The sequence below is a fragment of the Centruroides vittatus genome, unplaced genomic scaffold (assembly GCF_030686945.1).
Source record: "Centruroides vittatus isolate TY-2023 unplaced genomic scaffold, ASM3068694v2 contig_329, whole genome shotgun sequence".
NCBI lineage: Eukaryota > Metazoa > Arthropoda > Arachnida > Scorpiones > Buthidae > Centruroides > Centruroides vittatus.
In genome coordinates, this window is record NW_027122113.1 from 3805524 (window position 1) to 3817990 (window position 12467).

Sequence of the window (12467 nt, forward strand, 5' to 3'; positions counted from 1 at the left end):
TTAAATTTTGATCGATTAATTCAAAAATTTCGAGTTAACAAATACCAAATTAATTAATTGCATTAAATAATTTAAAAATTGTTAAAAAATCTTTGAAATTTCGTTAGAAAAATTTAAAACACTGTTTATTTTTTCCATTGTATTTTGCATTAAATCCCTCACAAGAACAACGAACTTATTAAGTAAAAATTTAAGTTTGGAGCCTTTAAATGTGAAATTTTAATATTTTAAATCGATTAAAATCATTTAAATTAAGTTTATTCGGTTAAAAATTGCAAATATTCTCGGTTTATCCATCAATTTTAGCATTGATCCACCAAAGTAATTCGTGGATCTTAATGCCATTCTAACTGTTAAATTTTGAACTTTAAACTTTAAATTAGAGAAAAAAATTCGTTTTAACTGATTATTTTCTCGATTTTCCGATTAAAAATTCAAAAAAATCATCATTAAAGTATGAATCTTCAGAAGTTTCATGCATTAAGAATGGAAAAGAATGATTTTCTTTTTTTTTTTTTTTCCTCCGCATCCGAGTGATGAAAACGTCTTCTTTAAACCGCATAAAAACTTATAAATATTAAAATTAAAAATTTCAATTTTCAATAAACATTAATAATTATAATTTCATAAATTTATTTATTTATTTTTTATTCTATTTAAGAACTTTGAAGCGTATTTTCAACGAACTTCTACGAATTTATATGCAAATAAACGAATGTAGATGACGTTTCGACGACGTTTTTCCTTATTTTTCTAATTCAAATTTATCGATAAGAACATTTTTTTTAAAATTAATCTTAGGAAATAAATTAATACGCTTCTACTTTAATTTTTTTTTAAATCAATTTTTATTTTATAAAAATCCATTTTATTTTTATTCAAAAGTGAGAAGCGCTCGTAGAGGAGATAAGGTTTTAATCAGTTCGGGCGCAATTAACAATTTTTAATTATTTTTAAATTTATTTATTTTTTTATAAAAAATAATAATTAAAAATGAAATTTTAATGCTTATAATTAATTTTTAAATTTAAAATAATAATTTAATTCTACCGAGAATAAATTAAAAATGATTTTTATTTTGTTATCTTTAGCATTAATTTAATCTTTGTGAAGGATGAATGGAAGGTAAATTGATTTAAATTGGGGAAATATTTTGTTTTCTTTAATTATTTTACGGCTTTAAATTATAGAAAAATTAATAATAAATCGATTAATTAATTAATGTTTTATAATATTTTTTAGTTAAATGTGAGATTTTAAAGGGAAATATCGAATTTACATCGCTTTTTCAAGAAAGATTTCGTATTTTTAAGGTAAGTTTTTGCTCCCTTAATTAATTTACTGCTTTAAATTATGGAAAATTTCTTATTAAATCAATAAATTAAGTTTATAAAATGATCATTTTTTAAACGTAGAAACTTCTAAATTAAACCACGCAAAATTCTGAAATATTTTTAATTAACCGTATACAAAAAATAATAATAATAATAATAATAATAATTTTCATTAATAACTTTACCTTATTTATCAGAAGATCAGCATCATCATCTGTTATTAAGAGGGGGAAAAAAAGAGGAAAGATTTTGCACGGCGATTGAAGTAAATTGTTTCTTTTACTTGAAATTTCCATTTTTTAAATTATTTTTTTATTATTTTCCCTTCCTAAAAGGTTAGAGATGAAGAGGAGAGGAGGGAAAAAATGATGAAGAAAACAATGAAGTGTTCCACACTAATTTCCTCGACTGAAACATGATGAATTCAGAATTTCTCTCCTCCAAAAAGAAAAGGAACCAGTCTGATGACGTCGTAAATATGTGGAAGAAAACGAATTTTCAGTTTTATCTGTAAAAAGAATGAATGGAAAAAAATAAATAAATAAAAGAATTTTTAACAATAGAACAATAATGCTGTTGTTTAGGGTGAAAGGAATAAGAGAAGAATGTAAAAGAATTATATTAAAAATCAAAAATACTTTCCTTTGTTATAATGAAAAGTCTTTAACAAATAAAGTAATATATTAAATAATTTTAAATGATTTTTAATTTTCTTACTGATTTTCATCAATTTTTCTACTATTTTTTAAAAAAGTTTTTCATTATTAATCTTTCACTTTTAAGTTTAAAAAAATTCAATTTTTAAGCTTAAAACATGTTTACAAAGTAATTATCTTTTACTTCTTTCTCTGTTTTAAGTATTTTCTCGATTATTTTTCTCAATTTTATAAAGTTTTTTAAGTTTAAAAACTTAGTTTTTATACTTAAAAAAAATTTTTTTTTGTTTAAAATATTAATAAATTATTATTTCTTCCTCCGTTTTAAACCTTATTTTGATTATTTTTATCAATTTTATAAAGTTTCTAAGTAAGAAGAAACAGTTTTTATGCTTAAAAAAGTAAGTTTATTAATTATTTTTCCTCTACTTTAATCTCTTTTTTTTTACTTATCTTTTCCAATTTTATGAAGTTTTTTAAACTGATAAATTTTTTTATTTAAAAATTTATTAATTATTATTATTATTTTCTTTCTTTTAAACAGTATTTCGGCTTTTTAAATTATTATTCTTTCTATTTTAACGCAGTTCTTTAAGTCCGAAAATTCATTTTTATGCTTAAAAACATAATGCTTTTATTAAAAACTTGATTAATTATTACTTTTTTTCTTTTATTTTAACTTATCGAGACCATTTTCTAGCAAATTTTTCACTTTTTTAAGCTAAAAAGTGGTTTTAAGCTTTAAAAAACGCATTTGAAACTCTAAAAAAAGAAGAAAAAAATACAAATTATTATTTTTCCAATTTCTTAAACCATTTTCCAACTTTTTATAATTATTTCCTTCCACTTTATAAACTTTTAAAACAAAAAGAATCCACTTTTTCAACTGAAAAATAATCCAGAAAGACCATAAAAATTAAGAAAAGAGCAACTTTTATTTACAAGAAAACAGGAAAATTTTCTAATTAACAAAATCCTCGAAAGTTGCCAAAATTTTTAATATATATATATATTTTAAAAATAAATAATTTTATATTTCATACAAAAAAAATTAAATAAAAAGAAAAAATCAAGGTTTGATCCAATGTTAGTTGCGTGAATTAATCATAAGGTTGACAGGACAAATTACTTCCGGTTGCAAATTTCCTCCTGCTCTTCTTCTTCACTCCCAAACTACCTTTTGGCTCCTTTGGACGAACTTCATTTTGGGATGAGAGAGTCAAGGAGAAAATAATGGCTTATTTTTTTCTATAAATATATTTTTAAAATACGTGTTTAAGTAAGGAGAGTAAGGCACGAGGAGCCATGCGACGTATTATACTTAACTAAGCTTTTTGAGATGACAATATGAAGAAATTCTTAGATTTAACTTCTTAAGTATCGTCTCATTTATTCGGGATTAAGTTAATATTCAATTTATAGTTAAGAAAATATCGTACATCATGATTTTAATCTCAAATTCTTTTTTAATATATTAAAAAAATAAAACTAATAATAATAAAGGAAAAAAAAAGTCGTTTCGGAGGTAACAGAATTTCAGAAATTACAAGAGTTTATCTCGTCTTTTCTGCTTAGAATCGAAGGAATTTTTCAGTTTTTCTTAAAATTTCAATAGAATATTTTGTAATTTCCTAGGTTTTTAAGTTCCATTAAGCTTCGATTTATTAAAAAGAAAATTAATTTAGAATGTACTAAACTTTGCTTCTTGTATACTTTACTTATCTAAAAATTCTTAAAAATTTAGCCTAATTTTAAAAGAGTGGGAGGAAAAATTACAAGTTTCTTCTTAAAATTCTAGTAGAAAATTTTATTAATTTGAAAAACTTTAAGGTTTACACGTAACCTAAATAGGCTACAACTCAGGGCCTCGCAACTTCAAATTTATCATCCTTTAATAGAGGAGAAAAATGCCTATATGTTAAATCAATAGTTTAGGACCTTAACGGATCTAGATCGAGCCTTAATTAATAGAAGTAATTTCAAAAAATTGTATAATTTAGAATTATTTAGTTATTTGCAATTTAATCGTAACATCTAAACAAAAAATACGGATTTTTTCATAAATTTCTTTTTAATATTTTGCTATTTTGAAGAGTTTTAAGCTTAAAATTGTTAGAAGCAGATATAACCTTAAGGCCTCATATTTCAGGGCCATAAGGTCTGTACATAAATCAAACAAGGGCTTTATGTTTTAGGTCATACAACCTGTATACGAGCTAAACAAGGGCATATTTTAATGTCGTAGGGCCTACATGAGCTAAACAATGTATACCTTAGGGCCTCACATTTTAAAATTTCTTATTTAATAGAGAGGAAAGGGCCTCTTGTACGTAATAACTCATGATTTCAATCAAGTTAATTTAAAAATCTATATAAGCTTCTTTACTAAAAATTACAAAAGAAAAACTCGGCTTTTTTCATTAAAAATCCAGTTTAATTTCGATTAATTTAAAATAATTTTAAGCTCCACAAAGTAAGACGTGTTGACAGAATAAATTTAAATTCGAGAAATATTGACTTTACAGAGAAAGAATTAAATAATAAAAAATTGAATCATTTTTACTTCGATTCGACTCGATCATAATACATTTAATATTACTAAAAATCTTAAAAATAAATTTAATTAATAAGGAAAACACGGAGTAATTATCAAATTATCTTTTAATCCCCCTCAAGAGATTATCCTCTTTATTATTTTTATTTAAGAGAAATTAAATAATTAATTTTCTAATTTTCAATTAATTTTTCTCTCAATTTTTTTTCTAATTAAATTAATTAATCCAGATAGAATATTTTCAAGAAAAGATTGAAAATTATATATATATACATATACGAAAAGACTTCATATGTGATTAACGATAATTAAAGTTAGGTTAATATAAAATTGTTTTTATGAATATTATTAATAAAATTAATCCATTAAATAAAATAATTAAATGTTTATTTTTATTAATTTCTTTCCTTAAAATTATTATATAAAGTCATTTTTATGGGTATTTTATTGTATAAAACATAATTAAACCGTAAAATTTTAAGGAGAAACTGTATTAAAAAATCTTAGAAAGTGTCCTAGAACTTGTTTACTGGGTTATTTTAATTAATAAATCGGGTTTCTGAAAAATGGTCGTTGTTGGGAGGCGTCCGTTATTGGAGGTTCGATTGTGTATGCAGTAAAACCTGGCCAAAGCTGAAACCTGTCTAAACAGGAAAAATATCTTACCAATGCAGCGATTTTCTGTTTTAAAAAAATCCTGTTAAAAACGGAAACCTGCCAAACTTGGAAAAAATATTCGGTATCGTACGAGTCCGGTTTACACAAGTTTCGCTGTATAGGCCTATATTTTTAATTAAAGTTTTGTTATTTTTGGACGTATTTTTTATAATAAAAAGAAATTTTTATACTATTTTAGAAAATTAAACACGAAGAAAACTAAAGAAAACAATTTAAAAAAAACAAGTAAAATAATTATAAAACGGATTAAAATAAAATTCGAAAAGTATTTTAGAAGTTGCACGTCGAGATGTATTTAAAAAAACTGTAAAAAATCGATAAAATTAAAAAAAAAATTAATTCTTAAATACAATTAAAATAAAACATGATTAATTACTTTTTTAAACATTGTGAAAAATAAATTAAAATAAAGTTATAAATACGTCATTAGTTATTAAAGATCGTTCGTTCGAGGACAAAAACAATTCCATTAATTAACAGTTAATTAATTAAACGTTTATTGCAATTTGTGTTTTATGAAGTGGTTTAAAGAGCGCAGGCATTGCTGGAAAGCCGAAAACAACAATACATTTGTTAAATATTAATAAAATTAATCAATTAATAATACAATTAAAATGTTTATTTCGTCATCAGTTAACAAAACAGATGTCGAAATGAACAGAATTAAATTTTATAAAATTACAAACAATGGAAATTCCCTTCAAAGCAAATCATCAATTTTCTAACAATAAAATGTCGAGGAAGAAAATAATAATAATAAAATAAAATAGATAAAAATCTACTTTATATTCATTAAAAAGATGTTAGAAACGTATTTTCTCCAGGGTAAAATTGTTTTCGACTGTATAATTTGCTAGGAAAAATGCACTAAATGGCATTTTTTCTTTAAATATATATATATTTTTTTTTAGTTAGAATGAAGATGTTTAACGAATAAGAAAAATTTTTCAATTGTACAATCCATCAAGATAATTAAGATCTATCTTTATTCTTGAAGGATTTTTCAAGAATTAAAAAAAATTATATATATAAAAGACATTTAAACGTTATCGTTTCAAGAATAAGAATTAAAAGAAAAATTAAAGAACAAATTTAATTTATATAATATAATAAACTGACGGAATTATTATTATTTATTTACGTAATTTTAACTCAATTTTATATGCATTTTTTAACTTGATTTAAATGAGATAAAGTGGATCTTCGGGGTGGAAAAATAAAAGAAGCTCGAGAGCAATCTCCCGAAACCATTGTAAAGTTGTAAGTTTTTTTAAATGATGAAGTAGAAAAAATATAAATTAAATTAGTTTATATAATAAATTGACATATTTTATTACTTATTTATGTAATTTTAATGTAATTTTATTCTTTGTTTTAAAAAAATATTTACTTGATAAGATACATTTTCAGTGTAGGAATTGAGGAGCATTCTCTAGAAAAAAATTTTTTTTTAATGTAAAATTACAATTTATTATATAAAGAAGATCCACTTAACTGCGACAAAATTATAAAAATGAGAAGTAAAAAAATTACACGATAAATTTACGTATTTTACCACGTCGAATTATTATTTATTTACATAATTTTAACTCAATTTTACGATATTTTTTTAAAAATATTATTTATATAAGATATAGTCTCAGCGTAGGAAAAATAAAAGAAGTTCAAGAGCATCCTCATGAAGCGAAACAATTGTAAAATTATAATTTTTTTTTTTTTTTAATCGTAAAGTAGAACCCACTTACAGATCGTTAACTGCGACAAAATTAAATTTCATGCTTTTATGACTCCCCTTAAAAATTAATCACTAAAAGGGGGAAAAAATAAAATAAAAATATTTCAAATTTATTAAAATACTAAAACATAAAATATTCAGATAATTCATTCTCTATCTGCTTCTTATCTGTGGAAGCAGATAAAAATGTGTGAAAGCCAGGAGTTGGCATATACATTAACACACAATAAAATGTTAGTGTAGTAGCATTCACGTGACCGGCTGACGTCATAGGCGGTCGAAGATGAGTCAGACTTAATAAAAATATGGATATGTCAGGAGCAGGGCAGAGATAATGAGATTTTCTCGCTTCGCCACCGAATCCCGGTTCACCTGTCTGATGCTTTGTGATGCCATTCATTTTATTCGAAGCAATCCAATGCAAAAATTAGCATTTTATATATTTATTTATTTATTTTTGTGTTTTGCTAGGGGAAGTTGCTTGGCGCATGTAAAATCCTATCCTTGTTGTTTAATTTGGAATGATGATTTCTTTCAATTTTAAAAATGTCTATTATTATATTTTAATAAAATTTCTGAATCTATAGAAGAGGAAGAGAATATAAAGAAAGGTAGAAGAGAAATATATTATTTTTTCTTCAATTCTTGCCGTGTTCAAATATTAACTTCAAACAAAACATTACATCATACAAATGCAATTTTATTGCTGTATTTAACTGTGATGTATAGAAATTAAATTGTTTTTGTTATAAAAGGGATAGAATTATTAATTATAATTAATTTTATTTAATATTTTCTCTTTTAAAAAGTCTTTGTTTCTCTTAAAAGTGATTGGCGCCACAACATAATGTCGTCATGATGCACGCTGCATTATAATGGCTAAAATCTGTTGGCTGCTTTAAAATATGCAAACAAATTTGCTTTAAAATTATTGTTTATTGTTAACTTTTGCGTTTTTGAACAAAATTCCATTAAAAATATCTTTGTAAAATATATATTTCTGAAGATATCTTTTGTTTTCGTTTCGTGGCCACGCAACGACGCTGGCTAATTCAGTAAATAAACGTAAGTTATTATAAATAAACTTCTATAATTTTTATTATAAACGTTGTTTAAATTTTATTCAAACGTAGTTTACTTTAGTATTACTTCATTAAATATTTATTATTTGAAATCAATTTAAATAAATTTATTTTAGTTTATTTTATACGCAATAAGAAATCGCCGCGCGTCACAATACCGCTTTTCAAGCATTATAGGAAGGTTATAGAATAATTTCTCCACTGTTTTCATATCTAGAAAAACATGTTGTCAGTTCTTTTCTGTGTTAACATTTTTCTATATTAACAAATAGACGTCATGCCACTTCCTTCCATTCAAAATAATTTATAGCCTAAACAGATAAATATAAGAAAACATCATAAAGAGAGTTTTGTAAATCGATTTTGAATTTATTCAAAGTAATTTTATACATAAAAATATTTAAATTTTAATTACAAATCTTTCTTAGATCATAAAACATATTCAGAGTAATAAAGATAAGAAGGATGATGAAGAGGAGGAAGAGGTGGAAGAGAAAAGTATAAAGTTACTATTTAACAATAATAATTTATATATTAATGTATTTTTTCCATCATCTATCTCCTAGCTTCTCCTCCTCTTCCTCCTCCTCCTCGCCATCATCATCACCATCATCAGTTTATATTGCCAATCATTCATCCTCACTCCACTCTTTGTCTTACAATATTTCATTTGCTGTAATTACTTTTGAGTCTTTTATCTTTCAGTTCAATATAAAAATATATCAACTTAAAAAAGAAAAATCGTGTTCAAGAATTTATTTAAACTTCTCCAACGTTAAACTTATAACAAAGTTGTAGAAACCGAGAGAAAAAAATATAAAGAAAAGAGTTAACAATTCAGCAGAGAATCGCTGCTGTTTTCGAACCAAAATGCTATCCTCTAAGATATTTTGGATATTAAGCAGATATATGGCCATACTCCCGCGAAAACGAGTATCGATAAAGTAAAGTACATACTTAGTGAGAGGAAAAGCACATTTTACAAATGAGATTTCCTAGAAACTCGAAATCTCGAATCATAAAGTGAGTGCCTAAGCCAAAATATACCTCCGAATGTACTCTTAATGAACTGCTTGCCAAGAGAATTATGTTAGAAGCAAAATACCCCCTAAGAAAGAATAGGAAAATCCTTTACTTTCTCCATTCTGCATAGTTGACATTAGTGTGGCAGATATGATTTACATGCGACTCTCTCCATCGTTAATATTCACAGCCAAATGGTGATATTTTCATGAATTATGCATTTTTTTTTTTACTAGGAAAAAATTCTAATAATAATAACGTAGTTGACTCCTTTATCCGCGTGTGTAGTACACATTATCGCCTTTGAATAAGTTATTAAAGGGGATATATAAAAATTATGTCTGACAACTATTGCCAAGAGGTAAAACACCCTGTCTTACATCGATTGAGTTTGCATGAATCTCTGCGATTTATAGTTAAAATTCACGTATGATGCATAAATATAATAATTAAAAATTTTAATCAAGTCCCCATTCGTGTAGAAACTTCATTTAATGCGTGACAAAAGCTCAGCAATTTGCAATTTTTCTAAAACAAAAAATAACAACAACAATATAAACTGCGACAAAAGAATTCGCTTCAAAAAATAGCTTCACCCTTAATGACAATTAAAATGAAATTAACATAATTAAAACGAACGCAATTAAATTTGAAATGTATTATCTTTAAAGCGAAATTGACAATTTATTAAACAATGGAAACGATTTAATCGTAATTAACATTTTAAACGAAAGAAATTTAAAAAATAATTGTAATAATTTCCGTTATCATAATTAACATTTTAATTTAAATTTTTTAAAGCAAATTAAACCTTAAAAATTGCATAATTTAAGCAAAGATATTTCTAAAAAATTAATTTTAATTTCATTGTATGTATTTCAAACTAATTTAATATTTTAAATAAACTTTTTTTATTAATATATTCGAATGCTTAAAATTTTAAAATATACATTCATTTTTACCATATATAACATGAATTTTAAAACATCAATACGTGAAGAAGAAGAAGAAGAAAGAGGAGGAGGAAAAAAATTCCAAATTTGGGTGTGAAAATTATGCTTTCTGAAGCAATGTTTGTGTTTACTTTTCAAAGTAAAAGTTTTGAATTCGCATCTTAAGATCCCGACTTAACATATTCAGCTTGCAATAGATGAAACTATTGCATATATGAATTTTTTTTTACGTGAAACTTATTTTTCGACTATTGTATGAGAATGGATTCTTCCGTTGAGACTTGCAAATCTCTCTTCAATGTGTAAAAATTTTAACAAAGGCAGTAAAGAAGGAATAATATATGCTTCTAAAAACGTTTCATGATGACTTTTTCCCCCCTTGATTTTTTTTTAAATATTCCTTTCAGATTTAAGCGATTGCTATATGGTAGCTTGTGTTCGTTTATACATACATAAAGTTCCCTAAAATCATTTATTAAAATGGGAATTTGGAAATCACGTTTTGTTAAGATAATACACAAAACATTAAAAGTTTTAAAAGGTTTATTTTGATGCTCCTGCCTTAATTATCGGAGAGAATGATTAATGTAAACATTCAAAACTTAAAGATTAGATAATGGGAAAAGAGGGTCATTATCCATATAATAGGGCCACTTAGGTCACGTGTTCTGTGCCTCTGACTAATGCCCACTCTTAACTGATAAATGCTATTTTTAAAATAAATTTATTTTAATTGTTTAATCTATCGCATGTTTATGGATATCTAACATTTAATTTGGACTAATAAAAGGTGTTTTTTTCTTTTTTTAAACTCGTAGCGTTACGAGTTAAAGGGGTGGTTTTGAGGAATTTTAATACGTAAACGAACTAAAGAGCTATTTTACATATAAAGAGAAAGTTATAAATAGCTCGAACCCGATTTAATGGTCGCAGCAACTACTGATCGATTGTTTGTGTGATCGATGAACAATGATTGCTGGTCAGTTTGTGGTCCACAATGCTCGGATCGCGTGCTCTTTCACAATGATGTCTCTTCCAATATATATAATTCATTAGACATGTTCTTCACTTGTCATGTGCAGGATATGAGTCATTTCAGCAATTTGCCAACAATCTATCAAACGAAATAAAAAATTATTAGCCTGGAGTGTTTCTTGAAATTTTCCAAATTTTATGTGGCCTTCCCTCTTGAGATTCAGTTCATGTAAAATTCCCTACTCTAAACCACCTAAGGGTCAAACTGATGCGTGATCCTCATTAAGAAAACTCTCTTGTGATCCTCCCTTTCGGAAGATCCTAGTTAAGCCAACAATTTTCATCGATTTTGCCAAATCTTCTGAGGAATAAAACCAATCTTTTTGCATTCCACTGCTAAAATTCGACTTTTCTTCAAAGGAAAATAGCCAGAAAAAGAATTTAATGCCTAAAGTAAATACGTGGTTTAGACAACAATTTGATACTTTTTAAAGCTTGCAGCAAACAATAAAATCGATTATCAACCAATAATCGATTCTCTCGACCATCTTTACTTCATGTTACAATAATGGGAATATTTTATTCCCAAAGATAGGATTATATATGCAGTAGGAGATCGATATTCCATTACAAATCCGGAGATTTGCACCATTTCTGACATTGCTAGATATGAAGCTTAATTCGAGGTAGTGGAGAAGAGATGAACGATTGCCCCCGAGTATATAGAACCATACACACACACACACACACACACATATATATATAGCCTATGCTTCTAGTTTGAGGTAGAGACTTTCACTTTAAAGATTTTTATCTTATTCAATTCCGTAATCTAAAATTATATCTCCAAGATGGAAAATAAAATCTTTAACATTGATTTATTGGTGAATTCACCAAAGGTTCGAATGCATTCAAATTCCCATTAACGACTTTTCGATACGATTGTAATTATGTTGTATAAATCGATCCAAATTCTCAACGTCCAACGATTAAAACTTTATATTTTACGAAAATTTTATCGATTTATCCACGTTAAATATCGATAACTTTCGATAGAAATCGTAATTCGATGCGTGTATAATGCGCATTTTGCTAATGGATTTGAATTGTAAGATGCATTCGAACTTTCTCCATCGATTTTTTGTTTAAAATTGCATCCACGTTTCTATCCCTTTTCTAAAAATGGCTCCTCTGACGATACTGATCCATTCTTTAATTGAAATAGCTTATCAGATAGAAGGAAGCTGAATGGACACAGTTGATGGTTCCTACTTCCGGAAGACCAAATTCGGGACTTCATGAGGTCCATTAGATCGCCTCACGTGGTACCCGTCAATGTCTCTTTCTACCATCGTTTGGATAAGTTACTCAGAGGATCATCATCCAATCACAGACTCTCTTACGGAGATGGAGTACTTCCGGTGTCAAGAAAGAGCAAGTGGACTTCCGGACTGATGGCTCTTTTATTGTCAATCTT